This window comes from Crocodylus porosus, unplaced genomic scaffold, assembly GCF_001723895.1.
Source record: "Crocodylus porosus isolate Cpor-Errol unplaced genomic scaffold, CroPor_comp1, whole genome shotgun sequence".
NCBI lineage: Eukaryota > Metazoa > Chordata > Crocodylia > Crocodylidae > Crocodylus > Crocodylus porosus.
The window spans coordinates 35097809-35118816 of NW_017728951.1; the positions used below are offsets into that span (position 1 = coordinate 35097809).

At 46.5% G+C, this 21008-nt stretch overlaps 1 protein-coding gene across 6 annotated transcripts in view; it reads left to right on the plus strand.

Moving 5' to 3' along the window:
• Positions 1 to 21008, plus strand: part of ARHGAP22 (Rho GTPase activating protein 22) — a 333567-nt gene that overhangs the window by 243512 nt on the left and 69047 nt on the right. The window lies entirely within an intron of this gene.

Sequence of the window (21008 nt, forward strand, 5' to 3'; positions counted from 1 at the left end):
CTTCCTGCCCTTTGGGCAGGGGGCTGGACTCGATGATCTCCCGAGGTCCCTTCCAGCCCTGATGTCTATGAAATCTATGAAATCTATGAATAAAACAAAACAAAAGAAAACATTAAATATAATTTTAAAACACTATTAACTACAGAGTCTGTAGATGGCACCCTCTTGGGGTGACTTCACCCATACCCACGTAGTCTGGGATTTGGGACTCCCGAATGCGTAGTTCCGTGGGCCTGCACCCCTATACTTGCCCTTCTGAAGTAGGCTGGAGAGGGGGCCCCACACCAGAGAGAAGTGAGATGCATATGTAGACTCCTGGGTCTGCTGCACTGTGGCATGGGCAACTGGTTCCTCCCAAGTCTGGGGAGGCACCAGATGGCCGACAGGGGGAGGGGTGTTCCCCAGCTGCCAATTGCTGAGCCAGCAGTGAAACCACAAGTGCACTTCCAGCAGCACTTCCAGTTTTGCAGCTGGTGCTTCCAGCAAATGCATGGCTGATCTCAGGGAGTGTACATGCACTTGTGTGTACCCCCTACGCCTTGCCAGTGCACTGTAGGGAGCTGCTTGAGAGTATGGGTCTTTCTGCATTGCAGGGAGCCCCTTGTTGCTCCTGGAGAAGTAGCAGACTGCCAACCTTTGCTCCCATGGAGAGGCTGAGTGTGTATGTGGGGAATAACTATGGCTTCAGCCAGCATGCATGCACCCCAAAACTTCTGGGCTGGATATATATGGTCCACTGAAACAAAACTGCAGGACAAACGCCAAAAGAAGTCAGGTTGATTAATGGCTACAGCTGGCTCAACCGCACAGCACAAAGGACCATCATAAGAAACAAAGGGGAAAAGCCAGGCCTACCCTCTAGGCCTAGGCTGAAGGAAATTTGGGTCCACAGCTACTCTGGGAGCAAAAGAGTTGCAAACCTCAACCTGGGTCCAAAGCTTGCAAGATCAGAAACTCTCAGGTTTCAACCCTATTAGAACTGCCAGGCCTCACTCCTGGTCAGCCAACCCAAGAAACCAATACTGTCTTCCCCGGTATTAATCCCTTAAAACTGCAAAAAAAAAGGAGGAGAGAGGAGTTCCCAGGCACTAGGACAATTCTCCCTCTCTCTCTCTCCCCTACCTGAATTTCCCTTTTTGCTATCTGCAAATTCCTTCTCCCTCAGAGGAGACTTCACTCTTCACCAGCCCCTAGCACAGGTGTGTGCAAAATATGGCCCATAGGCCGGATCCAGTGTGCCAGGCCATTCTAGCCAGCCTGTGGGGCCCATAAAAAAATTTTGAAAAGATTTATCTGCTCCTGGCTGTCAAAGATGCCAGGTGTGTGGATGTGTGTGTGCATGCATGTATGTGTGTGTAGGGAGGGGCTGTGTGCGTGTGTGCACGTAGGGAGGGGCTGTGTGTATGTGCATATAGGGAGGGACTTTGTATGTAAGGAGGGACTCTGTGTGTGTGTGTGTACCCTCTCTCACACGCCATCCACCATCCCCCACACACGGCCCCCCACACCCACCCATATACCCAAACACACCTCCACATGGTTCCAAACCCACACCCGCCACACCTATCCACCCCCACACAGACACACCCACACCCTCCCCTACAACCCACACACTTACATACCCCCACAAACCTATACCCACCCTCCCATAACATACAAGGCTAAAACTTCATTTTAGCTATTTTATATAGTCACCTCTATGTACACTACAGGAACATATGTAAACCAGGACAAAAATATTTTTTGAAATCAAATTAATGAATGTTGTAGAAGTTCACCTTTTAGTATATAATTTGGTATTTTCCTGGTTCCAAGATGGTAAAACTCCTTGCTGAAAAGAGTACTTCCAGGAGCAAGGGGAGGGACTTTTGATGCCAAAGGTCAGGGGTTGGGGGGCGGGAATTCCAGTCACAAGATGGCAATGAGGAGAGGGGGCACCTGTCAAGGGGCGGGGCTACCCATATGGCCCTCAATAGCTTGCCAAAACCGGGAAAACGGGCCTCCGCCCAAAATAATTGCCCATCCCTTCCCTAGCAGCTTCTCTCCCTCCCCAAACCAGCCTAACTCACCTTATATCCCCCTGCACGACACCCCCAGGGCCTTGTCCAGCCAGGGAGTGCCACAGTCTAATCTTTCTCCCAGTCAGTCTGCCTGGAGGATCTTCTGCTTCCTCTGGCTGATGAGTCCAGAGGATTTGACATACTTTGCCCAGATACAGGCCCCAGCTTGACAGGTACTGAGCACATGGCCAGAACAACAGGGGCCATCTTGCCCACATCAAACACAATATACAACAACCAAAAGCACACACTTTACCATACACAACTCCAAGTGTGTGTGGGTGTGTAGTCTCCCGTGCCTTTCCCCTGCACGCCGCACGTGTGGGTTCTTCTCGAGCCTCACCATGACTCCTAGGACTGCACAGCCTGACTATTGGGATGACTTCGAGTCAGTCCCCTGGGGTCTCTCCTGCCACGTCTTTGATGATGGTAATAGTTGTATCAGGAAAACAGTGTTTGGTTCCGCCTCCTCTGGTGTCTTCCCATGGTCATTCCCATTGTTCCTTCTCCTTGGGGCTCCACCTCCCCTATACCCCACCTACCGCCAACTGCAACGTTGTTACCTGCATTGTCGAGGTCAGTGGTATGAACCTTATTGGCACTCAGTCTTTCAGAGTTTTCGGCTGCAGGCTAATAGTGATGTTTCTTTGCCAAGCTCCCCCTGCAGCCTCCTCTTTCCATGTCTACGCGGTATCTGGCTTTGGCAGCGTTCCATCTCCCGGCATGTTGCCTTCTCCCCGGGTTTGGTACCTGCCGTCTGTCTGTGGCGTCTGGATCCTGGCCCTGCTGGGTCCGGCCGTACTCCAGTCACTACTGCTGCTCCTTTCGGTCCACATCAACCCTGCAGCTATCTCTTTGGGCCCTCCTTGGCCCTGTGCCTCTGTCAGAGCCCCCGTCTGGAGTCTCCACCAGGTCCCCTCGCTGGAACTGCCTGAGTGCTCTGGCCCATCCGGGCCAGTTGAGGACTCCACTTCCGGTCCCCCCGGCTTCTCTTCCGCTGGGTTTTTTACACCGGCGTCGGGCGTCTGCCTGACCAATCGGCCCTGGCACACCATTATAAAAAGTGCCCAGGGTGACGTGGGAGCCACTCCCGCCTCCTCCTGACTCTGCCACTTTTTTTTTGTTTGATCTTTTTCCACGGTGGCTGCCACGGTTTCGCTTTTGCTGCGATCGGCTCCTGGTGCAGCATCCCGCCGCCTCCCCATCTCTCCAGGTAAGCTTTCACAGGGTGTTACAAAGACAACACTTTTTTCAAGTAAAGCACATTGTAAATAATAACTTCTTGATGTGCAGAGGTTGAGGTAAATAGTTCAGGGGCAGATTTTGATATTGTCAAGCACATTCGGTGATAATTTATCCCTACTCATGGCAGAAAGTATCACTCAGATCTGGCATTTAGTTTCATTTTTTAAACAAGATGCCTGACCTGAGTCCATGTCAATGACTTGACATTAATGTGAATAAGAAAATCATCTGTAGTTGCATGGTAATGGATAAAAATAGCACACTCATGAACATTCAGATACATCATGGCGTAAGAGGTGAGTGTCTGAGAGGAATTTCTTCTCTTATAATAAGAGTATGACGTGAACTAGAAACAGTGTATGAATTGAAATCACTGCTGAAATATGTGATTTGACTTAATCCTTTCAAGTAGGGGTTGGCAACCTATAGCCTACAGAGCACAGATGTAGGGTCTGAAGGGACCTAAGTAGATCTTCAAATCTGACCCCTGCCCTGGGCAGGAGAGAATACTGGACTCATATGACCCCAGCTAGGTAATTGTCAAGCCTCCTCTTAAAGACCCCCAAGGTAGGAGCCAGCACCACTTCCCTTGGAAGTTGGTTCCAGATCCTAGCCACCCTGACTGTGAAGTAGTGCCTTCTAATGTCCAGCCTGAAACTACTCTCAAACAACTTATGGCTTGGATCCAGCCTACAAAGATTGAATTCAAGGTGGAGTGAGTGTGAAATGAGTCCTGCTGTGTGCCCTTACCACAAAATTTGCCGTTCTCCATTGGCATTTGCTATGGCTTTTGGTAGTACCCACTAAGCAGTGGTGGACACAGAGCAGAGAGGGGATTGGAGCAGTATGGGATTGGAGGTGGAGATGTGGGATCGGCAGCCAGCAACAGCACCTGGGTAGGTGGCAAGCACCCAGCCTGACAGTCTAAAAGGTTGCTGATCACTGCAGGCATCTGATAGTCACCACTTGGAGACATCATCCCGGATCACATCAGGCCGCTCTGCGCAGCTGTTCCAGTGTTCCAAGAGTCTTTACTTCACATTACTTTTCCGGATACCCTGTTGAACATTCAGATTGATAGCCATGCAATTTTAGATGTACAGTATATCCTGCCTTGCAGTGGCAGGCACACACCTTCAGTCCAGGGGAATGACATCATTTTCACCACACCTTCTTGTGGTTTCTCCCAGGTGAGAAAATCAGCAGCAGCTCATCTGGATCAAAGGAAGTTGGAGTCTGCATTTTTTAAAGAGGCAATTGCACATATTATTGCATCTGCAAGCCAGGCACATTACACACACTAGAGGTTCTTGCATCCGTCCCGGGGTTCTTCCATGCCCCTGGAAGCTTCCACGATGCCAAACTCCAGGGGTATTTCAGGGCTTTGCTGCAAGCCTCTCTCCTCCTTGTTTCATTCCAGGACTTTGTGTGTCACATATTCCCCTCTCCTCCCAGGGGCCTTGGGTGCCCTTCCCTTCTCTCCACTCTGTATCAATGTTTCCCATTCAGAATATTTTCTGAAATGGAAAGCCTGTTGAAAAGGATCCCTTCTTGCAAAATTTTAATTTCACTAAATTGGCATTTTTTTTCCCATTAAAAACTTTTTTTGGACAGAATTCCTGACAAACCACAAGAAAATTAGCTCTTTCTTTTTTATATGCAAAAACTACCACACAGCAGTCGATACTTGGCTTGCTTGAATGGTGTGGCTGCATAAAGTTCAACAGAGCTATGTCAATATTGGCTCAACAGTCTGAACTTGCCAAACTGCGTGAAGTTGCAATATTTAGCAGATTTTCTTTTGAAATGCTTTGCATACTCAGAAATACTTGCCATACATTCTGGGTGCTTTCTATTGCTAGCCAGGCTGGGAATCAAAATTTGGCAGGAAAAGACTTTTGTTTTATTCTAGCCTTTGTTTCTTGTTCTGGTCATAATGAGGAAGCTCAGCAGTGTATGGATCCAGAGCTGGGATAGCCACAGTGTGAGAAAAAAGGAGTAGAAACTCTTTCCATTTCCTTAATACAATATTTTTCTCAGGACCATAGCTTTGGTTTGCATCTATCTTTCTTTCTTAGGATCACTGAGCTAGCTACCTCTGGAATGCAGCCACTTTTTCAGTGGCCCTCTGCAGCAGTATCTATTTTCAGCACCCCTTGCAAGAAAACCTTCTCCAAGTGCAACTACCAGGGGGCCTTGTCTGAGTTTGGAATTTGAGCAGGGCACCAAAGTTAACACTTCTCCTTTTAGCATTTATGTCAGCTGTAAAAAGGGTTAATCACTTCAAGAAGTTGCTAGTAGATACAGTGATCTGGGCTCAGGGCACTATCACTCAGTAGACAATGTTCTGATGAGGTAGTATCAGTTTTCTGATGTAGCACTGCTACATCCACTAATATGATTATTGATGCTGTGCTGCCATTCATTACCCACTTGGCACGATGTAACTGTAACAGATGTGGCAGTGTTGCTTACCTGACCAGAGGGTGTCTTACAACAAGGCTTGTCTCTTCCGAAACACTGTACTGGGGCAAAGGCAATTGGTTCCAATGGCGACCCTGTACTGAGGTCAAAATGAAGCTGTCCTGGACAAGAACATCTTGGAAGAAGAAGAAGAATGGAAAAACCCCGGGCAGGGGTTTGAAATGAGAGAGGGACAGTTAGGGAGAGTTTGCGAAAATCCCAGCGTCAGGATTGGCTGGGAGGGTTTCTTTGAAAACGGGGAGTTTTCGCCACCCAAAGAGAGGAAGAACGGGAAAGAAAGGTGCGCACTGCGAGGACAGGGCTGAGCAGGCCCAGTCACTGTGACTCACTCCACAGAGCCCACTGGAGCCATGGTGAGCTGCTGATGGGTCAGAGGAGTACTCAGCCCCAGGACTTGAGCCAGGGCCTTGGAGGGAGCGAGCTGATCCCCTCAGGCAGCTGCCTGAGGAGCATGTGACAGTTGCTTGTGGGGAGCAAACCCTGGTTACTGTGTGTGTATGTGATTCAAGGGAGCGGTGCGTGGCTGTGGAAGCCTGGCCCAGTATGTCCCAGTGCTCAGACAAGGGGAGGCGAGACTCGGGGAACCAGCCCCAGTTTTTTGGTGTGTGTCCCCTAAACACGTGGGAGCAGCTCCCAGCAGTGTGGTGACACCTGGGTCAACATGGGAGGACCCCAGCCACAAAGGACACACCACGATCCAGTGGGAGGAGCTAGGGATTGTGTGTAACTTCATTGTGTATAAAGATCATTAGTAGTGTTTGTAAATAAGTATCCAGTAGCTCATGTTGTAACTATTAAGCAATGTATTTATTATTTCTTCAATGTCTAATTATTGTTCACGCTTCTCCTTTAACTTATATCACACCTGAGTGGTTATCAGTTTGTGAACCCTGTAGGAATCCAAGTGACTATCTCCCTACCACCAGTGCTCCTTTTGTATACTGTATATAGAGTTATTTTGATAGTGATATGTAATTTGTATCTGCTTTAGTTATATCTTATACTGTATATAATTAAATTGTATATAATTAAATATTTGTAAATAATTATATTGGTAATTGCAAAGAGTTTGTAAGTATAAAAGGTGCTCTGCTTGCAGAAAGCCCCATTTCAGCTCCTAGGAGAGCCAAGTGAGGCTTACACAACTGGGCACCCCAGTACTCCAACATTCGGACGTGGCACACAGGTAGCACCATGTGCCAGGGTTACATTACTACTGTGGTAAAACTGCAGGGAGACTCCATCAGTCTGCATCTGGCATTAGGCTGTCTTAATATAGCCAAATGACTTTATTCATAGAACGTATTCTACTCTTGAAGGCCAAAGGGAGCCATTATGATCATCTAGTCTGAACTACTGACCTATACAGAGCAAGGACTGTCTCATAACAATTCTTGTAGTAAGCCTATTGGTTGAGCTAGAGGAGATCTTTAAACACAGTCTAAAGGTTTCAAATGATGGAGAACCCACCACACCCTGAACATAATAGCTCCAGTGGTTAATTACATTCTCTCTTAAAAGTGCACGCCTTGTTTCTAGTCTGAATTTGTCAATCTCTAGCATCCAGTCATCAGATCCTGTTATACCTATCTGTTAGATTAAGGGCATGTGTGTACTTTTCCCCCAGTTTTCCTAAAAGCAATGATGAGAAGCATTACGTGTCTCTCTGCGCACACCAAACCTGAAATGAGGCTGTGAAGCCCCCCAAGGAGCACTCTTGTTGCTCCTCTTGAGATCCATCTCTAGCATGCTGGAGACCAGGAGTGGGTGGTTGGGCTGCGCTTCTCGCCAGCACTTGCACAAGTGCTGTAAATATTGTACCAACCTGTATTAAATAGGTATCTGTTATCAGAAGTCTCTTTCCCATATTGGTACTTGTTTCCTTTCAGTCTTCCCTTCAGTAAATTAAATGGGTTGCACTTCCTAGTTCTCCTACTGTAAAGTATGTTTTTCCAGATATCAGTCATTCTGGTAGGACTTTCCAATTTTACAGTAGGCTTTTGGAAGTATGGACCCCAGACCTGGATGCAGTGTTCCAGCAGTGGTCTCACTAACATGAACTACAAAATCAATCCCATCTCCACACTTTATATTCCCTTGCTTTTACAGCCAAGTTCTGGATTTGCTCTCTTCTCTATAGCGTCATGCTGGGAGATCATGTTCAATTAGTTATCTGTCAAGACCCCTCATTGACCTCTGGACTCTTAAATACAGCTTCTCTCTTGCTCTTACAGAGTGCCACAAGGTCTGTAATGATCAGTAGTGGCTAGGAGGTCCCTCTTAACAAAGCAGCGGAGCACTACTCAGTAGCATCAATTGAAAACTGACTTATAGCTGCTACACCCTGACATTTCCCTAGCCAAGTACTGATTTGTCCAAACCCTGATTAGCTAAAGGTCAGAACTCCAGGAACGTTTACTTTTTCAGTGATTCTTTTACTTCAGGGGTGGGCAAAAATGGCCTGCAGGCTGAATCTGGCCTGCCAGGTCAGTCTATCCGGCTCGCAGGGCCCCTACAAACTTTGGAAAATATTTATCTTCTCCTGGCTGCCTGTCAAAGATGACAGGAGACAGAGGCAGTAGGACCCAAGGGAGGCCTCAGCAGGAACACAGCAGCCCAGCCCAACCCCACCCCAGGCCATTTTCCTGTCCTCCAGCTCCTGCACTCCTCCAGCACCACATGGCTCCTGGTTGCATCACCAGACCGGGGAGCACAGGGCCGCTCCAGTACCCAGGGTGTGTGTGTGTGTGTGTGTTTTCATAGGGTTAGGCACACACATACCCCACCATACACATGCACCCACACCGCCTCTCACACTGCCATACCTGCAAACCACCACCCCACACCCCAGCCACCCTCCCCCATGCACTGCCCCTCATAAACCCCATATCCACACACACCCATATGCTCCCTCACCCCATACCCATCCACCCCCACAGACACGCCCACATGCTCCGCTGTACAGCCCCATACCCGCACACCCGCAGCCCCCCACAAACCTATACCTACCTCCCCCACAATATACAAAAGTAAGACTTAATTTTAGGCTATTATTTACAATCACCTCTATGTACACTACAGAAACACATGTAAACCTGGACAAAAATATTTTTTGAAATCAAATTAATGTATGTTGTAGATATTTACTTTTTAGAATATAATTTGGTATTTTCCTGGTTCTGAGATGGCAAAACCCCTTGCTGAAAAGAGTACATCTGGGGGCAAGAAGAGGCACTTCTGGTGGCAAAGGTCAGGGGTTAGGGGGCAGGAATTCTAGTCACAAGATGGCGTGGCTACCCATGTGACCCTCAGTACCTTGCCAAAACTGGGTAAACAGCCTTCTGCCCAAAGTAATTGCCCATCCCTGTTTTACTCCTTTTGGGCACATAGGGAATAATAGTAAGGTATCTTTGCATCTCTGGAAGGCAATCTTGTTTCTATAATGGGGACACTTACAGATCCAGAAAGAGCAGTAGAATCACTCCTACATTTTATTGGGTAACTCATCGTTGGTCACAAGCTGCACTTTCATCATCTGCTAGTTGAAAAAGAACTCTACCCCAGATGGCTGTGTTATGTACCTGTCTACAGCACAGTGGCCGCCTGTCCCAGCTAAGCCATTTCAGAGTATGCTGCTCCCAGCTGCACCTACTCATATGCTTCAAACCTAGAAACATGCAGGGAGGTTGCTCTGGGGTATCTCTCTGCAGCCATTCTTAAAAGAACTAGAGACCAAGGTCTCAAGAGCAGTCATGAAGAGTCTGAAGCATCTTCACCAGCACAGTTCTGAATATGGAGTGTGCAAGCAGGAACAGGCGTAAGGGGTGAGTTTGGGAATAGCGCAGCCAGGACAAGCTACTGCTGTACTGTAAACACATCCTCAGTCCTTAGAGCTTTTCTTAGTGCTTTAGGGAGCTTTTAGTCTTTGAAGAAATACTGAATTGTAGTTGCAGGGTTTTTTGAGAAGACCGATAGCAAGCAGAAAGTTTGTTCTCTGCCTTTTTCTCCCTAACTGGAGAGTTTTTTGAGACAAGTTGCTCTCTGCTACTCCCTCAGCACATGGTCATAGGTGCTGAGGAAAGGGATTGCCTGAATGCTGCAAATGACGGCTGTTCCAGGACTGCTGTACTGAACAAGTATATGCCCAGTCTTTTCCCCTCCAGTGGGAAAGTGACTGAGAAGGCTCCAGATATCTGTTACAACTTGGCAGAGGGGCACTACTGGTATGAGGAGCAGGCTGCTACATTTGGAAGACAGGCACCAATATATTTTAGGCCAGTCAAATTTTTTAGCAGGTGTCACTAGCCAAGATTGACCGTGTTCAATCTGTAGCTAAGTGCCTCATGCTGCCAATTCCATTAATGACCTGGGTTTTGAAGCGAACACATTTGCATTGTGTAGTAATTTCCCATCAGGAAACATATTATTCCAATCTTGAGCCACAAAGTCTTAATTGACTTGAGCGAGCCATCACTTATTTGACAATCCAAGCCCTGAAGCATCATTGGAGATAATTAGAATATAAGCACGTGAGTGCTTGTACTCAGGATGAAGCACTCAAGTCACAGCAGAGCAAAATGGTGTCATGCTGCTTCCTATGAATGCTGCCTTCGCCAGCCTAGCAGTTGCTCCCAGTGTTAATTAGTATTGTTTGGTTTGTATTTGGAGCAAGCTCTGTCTGGCTCCCTTAATTAGCTATGTCTGTGTTTGTGAGATTTCATCTCTTCTGCTAGTTAACAGTACTTGATAGAGACAAAGGCCAGAACTGTAACAAAGCAGTTCATTAAAGGGGCATTACCCACAGCAGTGATGCTCAATGTTTTCTTCTTTAGATAGCCAAATAGCTGGGGAAGTGGCCAACTGCATCATCGCTGATACAACAGCTCCCTACTGTTACTGCTGTTGAAGGAGAGGGGCTGGCCTTGAAAGGGTGGACAGCTGTCTCTCTATTCCCAAAACTGAACTAGGAGGCAGTGGATGGAGCTGGAGCCACACTATTGCAAGAGGCATAGTGGATAGTCTGGGACAACCTGCGAGAAATCAGCAGCCTGGGCAGCAGCACGTATCAGCTATGTCAGAACTCTGGACGTGACTCTTCAGATGATGCAATAAAAATGGTCTTTCCGTTATTACTAATCATATTTGGCCAGACAAGCATGGTTCTTTATGGGAGCAGCAAAAGCACATTCCTGGTCCCCTGGAACATCCCTGCCAAATATCCCTTTCATTCTGCAAAACACAAAGACACTATCATTTCTTGGGGCAGTTGGGTTTTTTTTAACACAAACCGAACAGCTGAACCATTTTACAGAATATTTTTTGACAAAAATCCAACCCGTGGCAGATCCCAAGCCTGAAACACTTCAGTCCAAATGGTTATAGTTTTGCAAAGGCAGAAACAGCTGAAGACAAGGTCTTATAAGTCTCAGGCAACAGTAACAAAAGATGGTTTTACTGCCTTTACCTATCGTAATGCCTATGGTTACTGTGAATTATATAGTGTGCTATTTTATTGTGTACTCCTTTTGCTGCTTGGTTATAATTTGCAGTCTGTATTCACAAATGCAGGGTTTGGGTTCATTATTAGAGGTGCGCCAATACATCAGTCCGATATCGGATTGGCACTGATATAAACAAAATTGACTGTATTGGAAGTTGGCCTGATGTGGCTGATAAATGGCCCATGCATGCACACAGCAGGTAGCATAGACAGGTAGCATAGACAGCTGCGTGCAGCTGGTAAATCTGGTGTGGTGGAAGGGGAGCGGGGAGAGGAGGGGTGGGGGGGACAAATCAAAGCCCCTGCTGTGAGAGAGGGAGTTGGGCTGGGGCAGGTACTCATGGCTCGTCCAGGGGGTGCAGGGAGTGGGGGATGGCTCCCAATGCTGTGCTCACCCCAGGAGGGCATGGGGAGCATGTGACCCCTGGATCTGTATGGGGCAGGATGGGTTGGGGCTGTGGCTGCGCTGGGCAGGCTGTGCTCGGGGCAGGGCAGCCAGGGGCCAATATGCCTCCTTATAAATTGGCGATTGATATCAGCCCCAAAAATCTCTATCAGTACACCGCTATTCAGAGCCATCCCTAGGGCTTTGAGGGGCCCGGGGCATATCAGCCTGTGTGGGACCAAGGGCAGTGGTGGCGACTGCCCCCAGAAGCCAGTTGTGGCGATGGGACCAGGGCAGGGCCTGTATGGCGCTGTCCGTGGGGCCCCCAAAGTGTGGGGCCTGGGGCGGTCACCCCAATTCCTCCCCCCTTTCCTCTCCCCAGAGATGGCCCTGCCCCTATTCATTATCTAGAGGTATGGTTTGGGATCATTCTTACTTCTGGTTGAAACAGACAGTAGGATTAATTCATTATTTCAATTGTCTTAATTCATTAAAAATGCAGATTAAGCTAAAATATAACATGACATTATTATATCAAAATAAGTTTTCAAACCAGGTTTGCACTGGTTTAACTAATTAGCTTAAAGATATTTAAATTGAATTGGCACAAATTTTATGTGTAAAAGATTGATATAGTCTGCTTTTGTCTTGATATAGTCTTAATATAGCCTTGATATACTCTGCTTTTGTCAGGTATAATATATATGTTATTGCAGACCAGAGCATTAAGTTGAGCTCAGAAAAAAGAGCTGCACTAGTTTCGTATTCCATTTCTAGGCATTTTCTGTATCTCATGTACTTGTGCAATGCTGTTGTGTCTATTCATATGGTAGGTTGTGATCAACCCTTTGTTAAATCTGTTTGTAACAGGGAACCCTTACTCTGTTATGGAAAAGTGGAATGGCCCCTTTAAAGGCAGGGTTTTTGTGAATTGGACAAAGGCAGCTGGCAAGGCTGGGGGCAGAGATGGGGGGTTTCTGGAAAATTTTGAATTGGAAAATTTTCTGGAAATTTTTCTGGAAGATTTTCCAGTGCCCTACATAGAGCATGATCTAATTTAGCATGTTTATTTGATTCATATTTAGTAAACAAAACTGAAAAAGTACCCCCATGTTAATTTAATGTCCCAATAGCCACAAGTATTTGAACTGAAATATTTGATTTGGAAAAAAAATAAATACCGCTCACTTAATGTGGTTTAAATGTTATATTCAAACAAATTCAAAGCTTTTGTGGAAAGAAATTATTTTTAATTGGAATACTTGTAAAAATGTAACGACAATACACAATAGCATGTACTTCCCTTACATTGTTTGTTTAAATTTAAGGGAAAACAATCACTGAAAACTGTTGACACACTAATTTTAACACGCCCAAAGAACTGTGCATGATATGCCATGGTTGTCCACCCATCTACTTCAACAGGGTTTAACTCTCGTCCACTGAGGTCATTGCGGCACCTCCAGTTTCACTGTCACTAGCTGTAGAATCCCTTGCACTACTTGTTAGTTCCTTTTCAGAGTCAGATTGAGGCAAATCTGAATCAGAATTACTTGAACCATGTTCTCTTTTGCTAAAGGATGGTTTTACCAATAAGTCTATGGGCAAGGGCAACTCACTGCTGCTTCTTCACTAATTGTGTTTCTGACTGATTCTCCAGAAACAAGAGATTTTGAGAAACAGAAACAAGCTTAGCAATGCATTCATTTGGTTTTGATTTCACCTGCACAGCCAATGATGGTGAATTCATAACTTGATTTTTGGTTTGGTTTATTATGTGACTGTATTTACCCTCCTGTTTAGAAATCAATAAAACATGTATGTACTCTCTCACACACTTCCTAGGGATAATCACCTGAAAAACGTTAATTACAATTTTGAAACTGCCAACCTTGCCTAATATTGTATTGACATCCATTCATTGTTACTAATGAATTTTCTGAAACAATGCATTTTTAGAAATGGAAAATTTCCCATGGAAAAATGAAGTGCTGGAAAATTTTCCACCCCACATCTCTGGCTGGGGGTTAATAAACAGCCCTGCGGGCAGGTCAGCTGACAGGGCACATGCCTGGAAGAGGGCAGGTCTTTGGGCATATAAAGCTCTGCCTGGAGCCAGAGCAGGCAGTTTGGCTCTGTGAGCTGAAGGAGTAAGAGCTAAGTTGGAAAGCTGATGGGGACTGCCTGGCAGCTGACTTGAGAGGCCTTGAGCTCTGCAACTGAGAAGTCTACAGCTTGCAGGGAAGTGGTACCTAGTCTGGGGATAAAGCTCGTAGGTCCCTCCAGGGAGCTTCTGTTCTGTTAAAATCCAGTAGGAGAGAGAGTTGTGTTAGCCAGAGGGCTTTCTGGTTGTGTTGTGATTTATACGGTAGTTTGGGTTGGGACTGTGAGGGGTGGTCTTTGGAGGTCTCATTAGTGTCCTAGGGCTACATGATCACCTTGAGCCTTCCTGGGGGCAGACTCAAAGTATAGCAAGGGAGCAGCATGCCCAGTGCCCAGACCAGGGCAGAGTTTGGGGCCAGTGAGTCCGGAGTTGAGGATGGGCAGGACTGAATTTAGGGGCCGGAAGGCCTGAAGCCTGAAAAGGGCAGAGACTGAGGCCAGAGGGTCCAGTGCCCAAGATGGGTGGAGATGGGAAGTTGGGAACCCTGAAGCTTGGTTTAGTCAGTGAACTAGAGCTGGAGGGCTCAGTGAAAGGAAAAAGGTGGAAGCTGAGACAGCCAAAGCCTTCCAAAGCAGGAACAACAGGCTTACTTGAGGTTCCTCAGGCAGCCTCCCTCCTAATTAAGTTTAACATCAAAGGCATAGTGGGCAAGACCAGGAGGTGAAAAGGCACCTGAAGACCTAGAACCGGAGCAGAAATTGCGTGGCCAGCAGGGGGTGTCATGACCGCCCCGGAGCATGAATGAATCTATTACACCGCTCTTCTAAGCATAAAGCACTCTGCTGGTACTACTTTAAAGAAGTTTCAGGGAGTTTGGTATTCACAGCAGCACTGATCTGAAACTGCTGGAGTGAGAGGTCATTGTCTTCAGACTGGTGAGCATTTTACAGATAGAGCACTCTGAACTGGGTGTTCACATTTGCCTTGTGTCCTCTGGGAACTGTATTCTCTGGGGACTGGATCTGGGAGAGTCGTGCTCCTAAAGTGCATGGGAACACTTGAAAGTTTTACTCGGAGACTGGAGACGACAATTTTCCATTTGTTAATATCAACACTGAAGGCCTCGATTTTTCATAAGTGCCCAATGCATTTAGGCACCTATGTTCTGTGGAAAGCTAGTCAGAGCCCAGCAGTCGAGCTGCTCTGAAAATGCCAGCCCAAGTAAAATTGAACCATGGCAACTCAGCTGGAGTTCCTGAAATCTCTCACAAAATAAAAGGTGTTTAACATTCCACAACATATTTTTTCCGCTGTGGTTTGCAAAGTAAAAATGCTGATTAGAAAACGCATTGCACCCATTCTGAACTACAGGAATCATGAATCCCACCCTATAGGAAATATGTTACTTTAGCTTTTCAGTAAATCTTCCAGATAAGGAAGCAATTTGCTTAATTTTTTTAAGCAAGGCCACAGCTCAGTTACCTATGAGAATTCAGGCAGACAATGATGTTTAAGAGTCCCTTGCTCATTTTTCCCACTCAACATGTTTTTTACATTGAATCCCAAAGCGCTTGCAGAACATTTGTTTAACTTTTTCTTTGCATTGCAAGATTTTCAAAGTGTGATTGAGATGGAAAAGCAGCAGGCCAGTTAGCTCCCAGCTGAGCTCAGCGTCCAAATTGCTTCAAAACAAGGGCATGCTAAGATATTTGCTGCAGCCATTTACTGTCATCCTAAGCAGAGTTCCTCTTAGTTCCTCACAGTCTTTCCTTAGTACTATCCAGTCTTCCCCTATGTGTTCCCTTGTCCTTTCACCTTCCTCTTGTCTTTCCCATTGCTGTTAATACCCCTTTTTAGATGCTGTCAAACTGCCCAAATGAAACATTCAGACATCAGTTTCCTGTTCCCTGCATCCCATGGAAGCTTCTCCTCCCAGCAGTCCTCCTCCTCTGTGAGCCGGCCAGTATGCCAAACAGACAGAGAGGAAAGGTCACCCACTCCCCCATGACCATCCTGTTTTGGTTAGAGCTGAGCCCAAGTTGCACATCCCATGTCTTGGAGTGGAGTATCTAAGACCTGGCCACTGCAGCCTGAGTCCATTTCTAATCAAACTGTGTATTAGGGGAGGTGCCAGTGTTAGTCATCATCAAAGCCACTGAGTGGGGAATTAAAGAGGCTTGACTGAAATAGATGCTTATGTGTCCTCCACACCCAAATGCTCTGGCTGTCACTCTAAGTGATAACTATGGACCTTCCGCATGTGCTGTAGAAAACAAGTACTTTCATCTTCTGGAGCCCAAGATCAAGGATGGGCTAGGGCAGGGGTGGGCAATTATTTGGGCCCAGGTGCCACACACAAAGATTTGATAAGTTGTCGTGGGCCAGGTCAGCATCTCCTCCCACAGCAACTCACCAAAATTCTCTATGCGGGATGGGGCTGCTGAGAAACGGTGTCTGGGAGCGGGATGAGCAGGCAAGGGTGGGATCAGGGGTTGAGGTCGCAGGGCAGCGGCAGCGTGGGCCAGGGCCTGGGACAGAGCTGCGATCCACTGCCTACGCACCAGGGCTGTGCAAGGCTTCAGACTGTGCTTCAGATCTGGAGAAGATTCAGACACTTTGGACACCGAAGCAGCATGTCCAGATTGAAAAGCTGGCTTCTTTAGGTTTTCCGAAGCGGTTTGGAGCTTCCAAACCTCTTCGGAGCCGCTTTGGAGATCTGGCCATAGGGTATAATGGAGAATCAATGAAATATCTATAACTTTGTTGTTTTTTGTCTGATTTAGATGACACTTGCAGGAGTGGTAGCCTCTGCTGAGAGCATGAAGCCTGCCAAGTTTCAAAAAGATAGGTTTAGGGGTTTGGGGGGAACTGCACCGCCAGCCAGCCCCTCCGCAGGACATTGAGTGATGGAGAGCAGCTCTGGGCTGGCAGGTTGTCCCCCCCAGGCCTCCTGCCAGCTGGGGCTGTTCTGATTTGGCTCAGCATGCCATGTTCCCAGGCACACATGCAAACAACACACCTGGAACAATAAACTCTGATGTGATAAGCACCCGAGTTTATTGAATTGCATTAATATGTGCATGTAGATACACCCAGTCTTTAATATGGTTCTCCTGTGAGGCTGAGCAGAATTATTATTTCTCTTTTACAGATGGGTGACTGAGGCAGAGGGGGGCTAAGTGACTTGTCTAGAGTCACACGGGAAGTCACTAACGGAGCAAGGGATTGGACATGGTTCTCCAAAATCTAAGGGCAGTACTCTAACCAGTGAGCCGTCCTTTCTCATTCTTCACCATCCTGGTCAGGGCAGGGCAGGCCTCACAACCACAGCCTAGTCTAAAACTGTGTTTGTAAACAGGTTTCTTTTTAAATCTGGGAGTCTCTTAACTGAAGTGCCAGAATGCCTGCATCAGCAAATCAGGGCAGTGGAGATGGTTAAGATTATCTTGGGAGGCCAGTCTTGTTTGGACAGATGCTTGATTAAGGATGTGTGAGGAGTTCTGTTCAGGTAGGAATGGAAAGCCTCTGTCTGTGTTTACAGATATTGAATGATATTTCTCCCCCAGCACAGTGTCCTGCGGCTAGGGGATTGTTACTTCTGTACAGTGAGAAGTAGTTGCTGTACTTCTTCCTTCAAAGCCTCCTTTAAGGGGACAGGATGACCCAGGGCTAAAGTGTAAAAATGACTGGCCAGGGCTGTCTAACTTTTAAATGGATGGGGGCTGAAGGCCCCCCACTGCATGCCACATAGGCCACATGTCTCCTGGACCATGTGTGGAAAAGGCTGCATATACATTGCCTGGGCCTCTCCTTGTCATCCTGCATAGCGGGCACCCCTACTGCACTGCACCAATGTTTTTGAGTTGCACTGTGCCAGGACCCTAGGTTGACCTTAGCCTCCCAACCACAAGATCCTATAGTCCCATTGGGGATGTCCAGGGGCACTCATACCCCCCCTGCAGCAGTGTAGATCACTTGCTGGCAGCTCCAGTTTCAAAGATGAGAGGGGAAAAACAAAGACTGGCAGGAGCCCTGGAGGCAGCAGCACAGACTGGGAGCCTGGGGCTGTAGTTCAGCCCATTAGGGTCCACACGCAACCCACAGACCACCGTAGGAGAGCCTTAGACTAGACTACAAACTTGAATTAATGATTTGGTGGTTACAGTTATGCATTCGTTTGTATTTGCAACAGATTAATTCAATTTTATCCAGGACAAAGTGCAATCATTCATGTCCGTTTTCCCGGGATAAATCCTAAAAAAGTTCACAGGATAAGATGTACTAACAGTTTATAAGGAGTACTAACAGTTCACAGGATGAAAAGTACTAACAGGACATTGCAAAATGCGTCTGACCAGTTATCCTGCATCATTGAATCAATGGCAAAAAACCGACTGCATTCAGCTCCTCATTAAAACTCCATTAGAAGGGCAATGTGTGTACACATGGACCCCAGAATATTGGAACAGGCACAACTTGTTCAGGGATAAATGCAACATCTGTCTCTAAGGTTAGAGACAGAGATGGGGTTGCATCCAACCTTCATCTCTCTATGAGTAGAGTACAAACCTCAAATCCAAATTTTCCCAAGTGAAGAAATTTGAAACCCAGATTCTAATCCAAGTTTTCCCAAAGACCAGCATGTTTTGTACCATTATACAGATGGTTTTGAGCTATACACTTGGGTCTTAATCCCCGAACTATATCCTGTTTTTTGATGAGGCCCAGGAAAAGCCGCAATCATGAATATCAGGCAAGGCCCTATACTTCTCCAAACTTTTTGGATCATTAAAGCCTTGAGTTTGGATTCAGCTACTGTTTCTTTTCTCATAGATCCCACATCTCACAAAAGCCAATGGTTGCTGCAACAAAATGAAAAGACTGGTCTGAACCTGGCCCTTGCCAGGCAGAATTGAGTGCAGTGAAAGGAACTAGCTGTGAGTAAGAAGCAAGGGAACATGTTCAAAAAATCTTGACAGAAAAATCCCCCATAGGTAGGTCAGCCACTGTGCATCAGAGAGAGCATATGCAGCTCTGTCTAACAGACATTTCCGCATCACATTCTTTTTTCCAACATTGATGTTCTGTATATACAGTTGTATTTATTCTGCCCAAACACATGTGACTAACGACTTTTGGCTCTCTCTCAAACAGCTGTAGGTTCACAACCTTGTTCCTATTTAAAGTACCAGTAGAGGAAGGACAACCACAGAAAGCACAAACATGTATTTTTGGCCATATGTCAGGCCCAGGGTCTGCAGCCTATGTAGGATTATTTTTTCCCACCCTGTAGCTCCTCCTTTGGTTTCACCTATTTATAATTCGACTAGATTCTGGAAAAAAAAATCTCTTAAATATTGGAGCAGAGGTTATGGAGACAACTGGATGGTCTGTTGTGTTGCTTCCTGGAGAGCTCTTGATGATCCTCACGCAAGAGACCGTCCGGTTGCTGCTGAGTTTGATGCGGATGACTTGGTCCTGGGACAATGTCAGCATGACTTAGTAAGGAGTGCTGTGCTTGTCAGACCTTAGCCCAAACAAGATAGACTCCATAAGTGTCTGCCAACTGAGTCCAGACACTTCATGGAAAAGAGGCTTCCTCTTGAAAATATCTGCTATCTTGCCACAGGGCCTTAAACTGCCAGCAAATAGCCCTGCTGTGACTCTGGTCCCTTGCAAGGAGACCAAGCCATTCTCAGCAAGCTCCAGGCCCTTTTATTAGTGGTAGGGGTCTGGGGATGTAGTGAACCTTAATTGTAAGGGGAAAATGGAGAGACTGGTTATGCCCCTGCTCCTCAGGAATCAAGAGCAGATGAAGGGACTTACTAGGGCCTAGTAGGGCTGGGCCCAGGAGATGGACAGTACTGAACCAGAAGACAGATCCTTGAGGATGAAGGGTGATGCTGGCAAGCTTGGGATGGGAGATTTAGTCTTTGTTTGGACTCTGTTCATGCTCCAGAAGGAGTGGATCTCTTAACTGGGGAGATAGCACAGCTACCAAACCCTACCGGGAAAAACATCCAGCGAGGGAGTGGGGAGCCTACAACTGACCTATGTAGTCATGCTGTTACAGGGCTTATGCCGAAATCTCAGATCCAACCACCTCCAAAATTGAGAGGAATAAAAGCGAGAACTGGAGTCTGGGCTTGGGATCTGGGGCGCTCCTCCAATAAATTTCTTATTTTGTATATTGATTGGAATGTATATCTCCAGAAAATCCATCCCTTCAAGGCTGGCTGGGAGGATGGCATGAGAGGAGGGTAAGGATTAGGATGCCTACAGGGAGACGATCCCTGCCTTTTGTTTTCTAGGCAGTATCTGGAGCCATATGGTCTTTTATTCTACATGATAAGATCCCGCTGGCTTCTCATTTCACATGAATTGATCTTTTGAGAACAGCAAAACCCTAGGAGCCTTGCTTCATGTTTCCTTTTGAAAACCAATGCCTGGTTTGTGCATGTGGTTAAGCTAAGCAGCAATTAATAAGCAAGAACAAGCACTTCCTTGGCTTTTGCACTCCCTTCCTGAGATTAACAAGGATTTTCTAAGTGTAAATTCTGTTTATATTAAGGCAGTTCCTTAGAAACAACCACATACCATTGTCCCTATGCTTATCTTTGAATTCAGTGAACAAGCAATCTCAGTAGCTCAGCACAAGGCAACAGTTATTGCTTGACCAGAGACAAAGCAAATAGGAAAATGGCGGAGAGGCTGCAACTTCCCTAGACCGTCTGTCCAGCTGCCTCAGGGTTCTCACAGTGAAGATGTTTTACTTGATACCCAATCAAAACTTGGTTTGCTGCAACTTCAAGCCATTGGTGTGTGTCCACACTAGTGGAGCTTTCTAAGCGGCGTACCAGTGTTGTAGTGCTAAAGTGAATAAACCTGTATGTACAAAGATTTTGTGCACTGTATGTATCTCTGGGATAATCATAGCCAGATACCTACATCATGCTTCCTTTCTTTTGCAACATTTAAAGCCAATCGTTTTTTCTTCTACAATGCTTCTAGGGTTCAAGAGGGTGGAGACAAACCCTTCCATACCTCAGCCTAGATCTCCAAAGCTTACCATGTGCCTTGTCCTTTAAGGTAGTGTAGCTTTCACTTTGCCACTACATGCTGGTGAGCCTGAGGAATAGCATGGCTTCTCTCTGGCCCTTACTCCCTATTGAGTTCTGCTTTGCATGGTCATGTATGTGAATCCAAAGAGGGTATGCAACTCCACCCCAT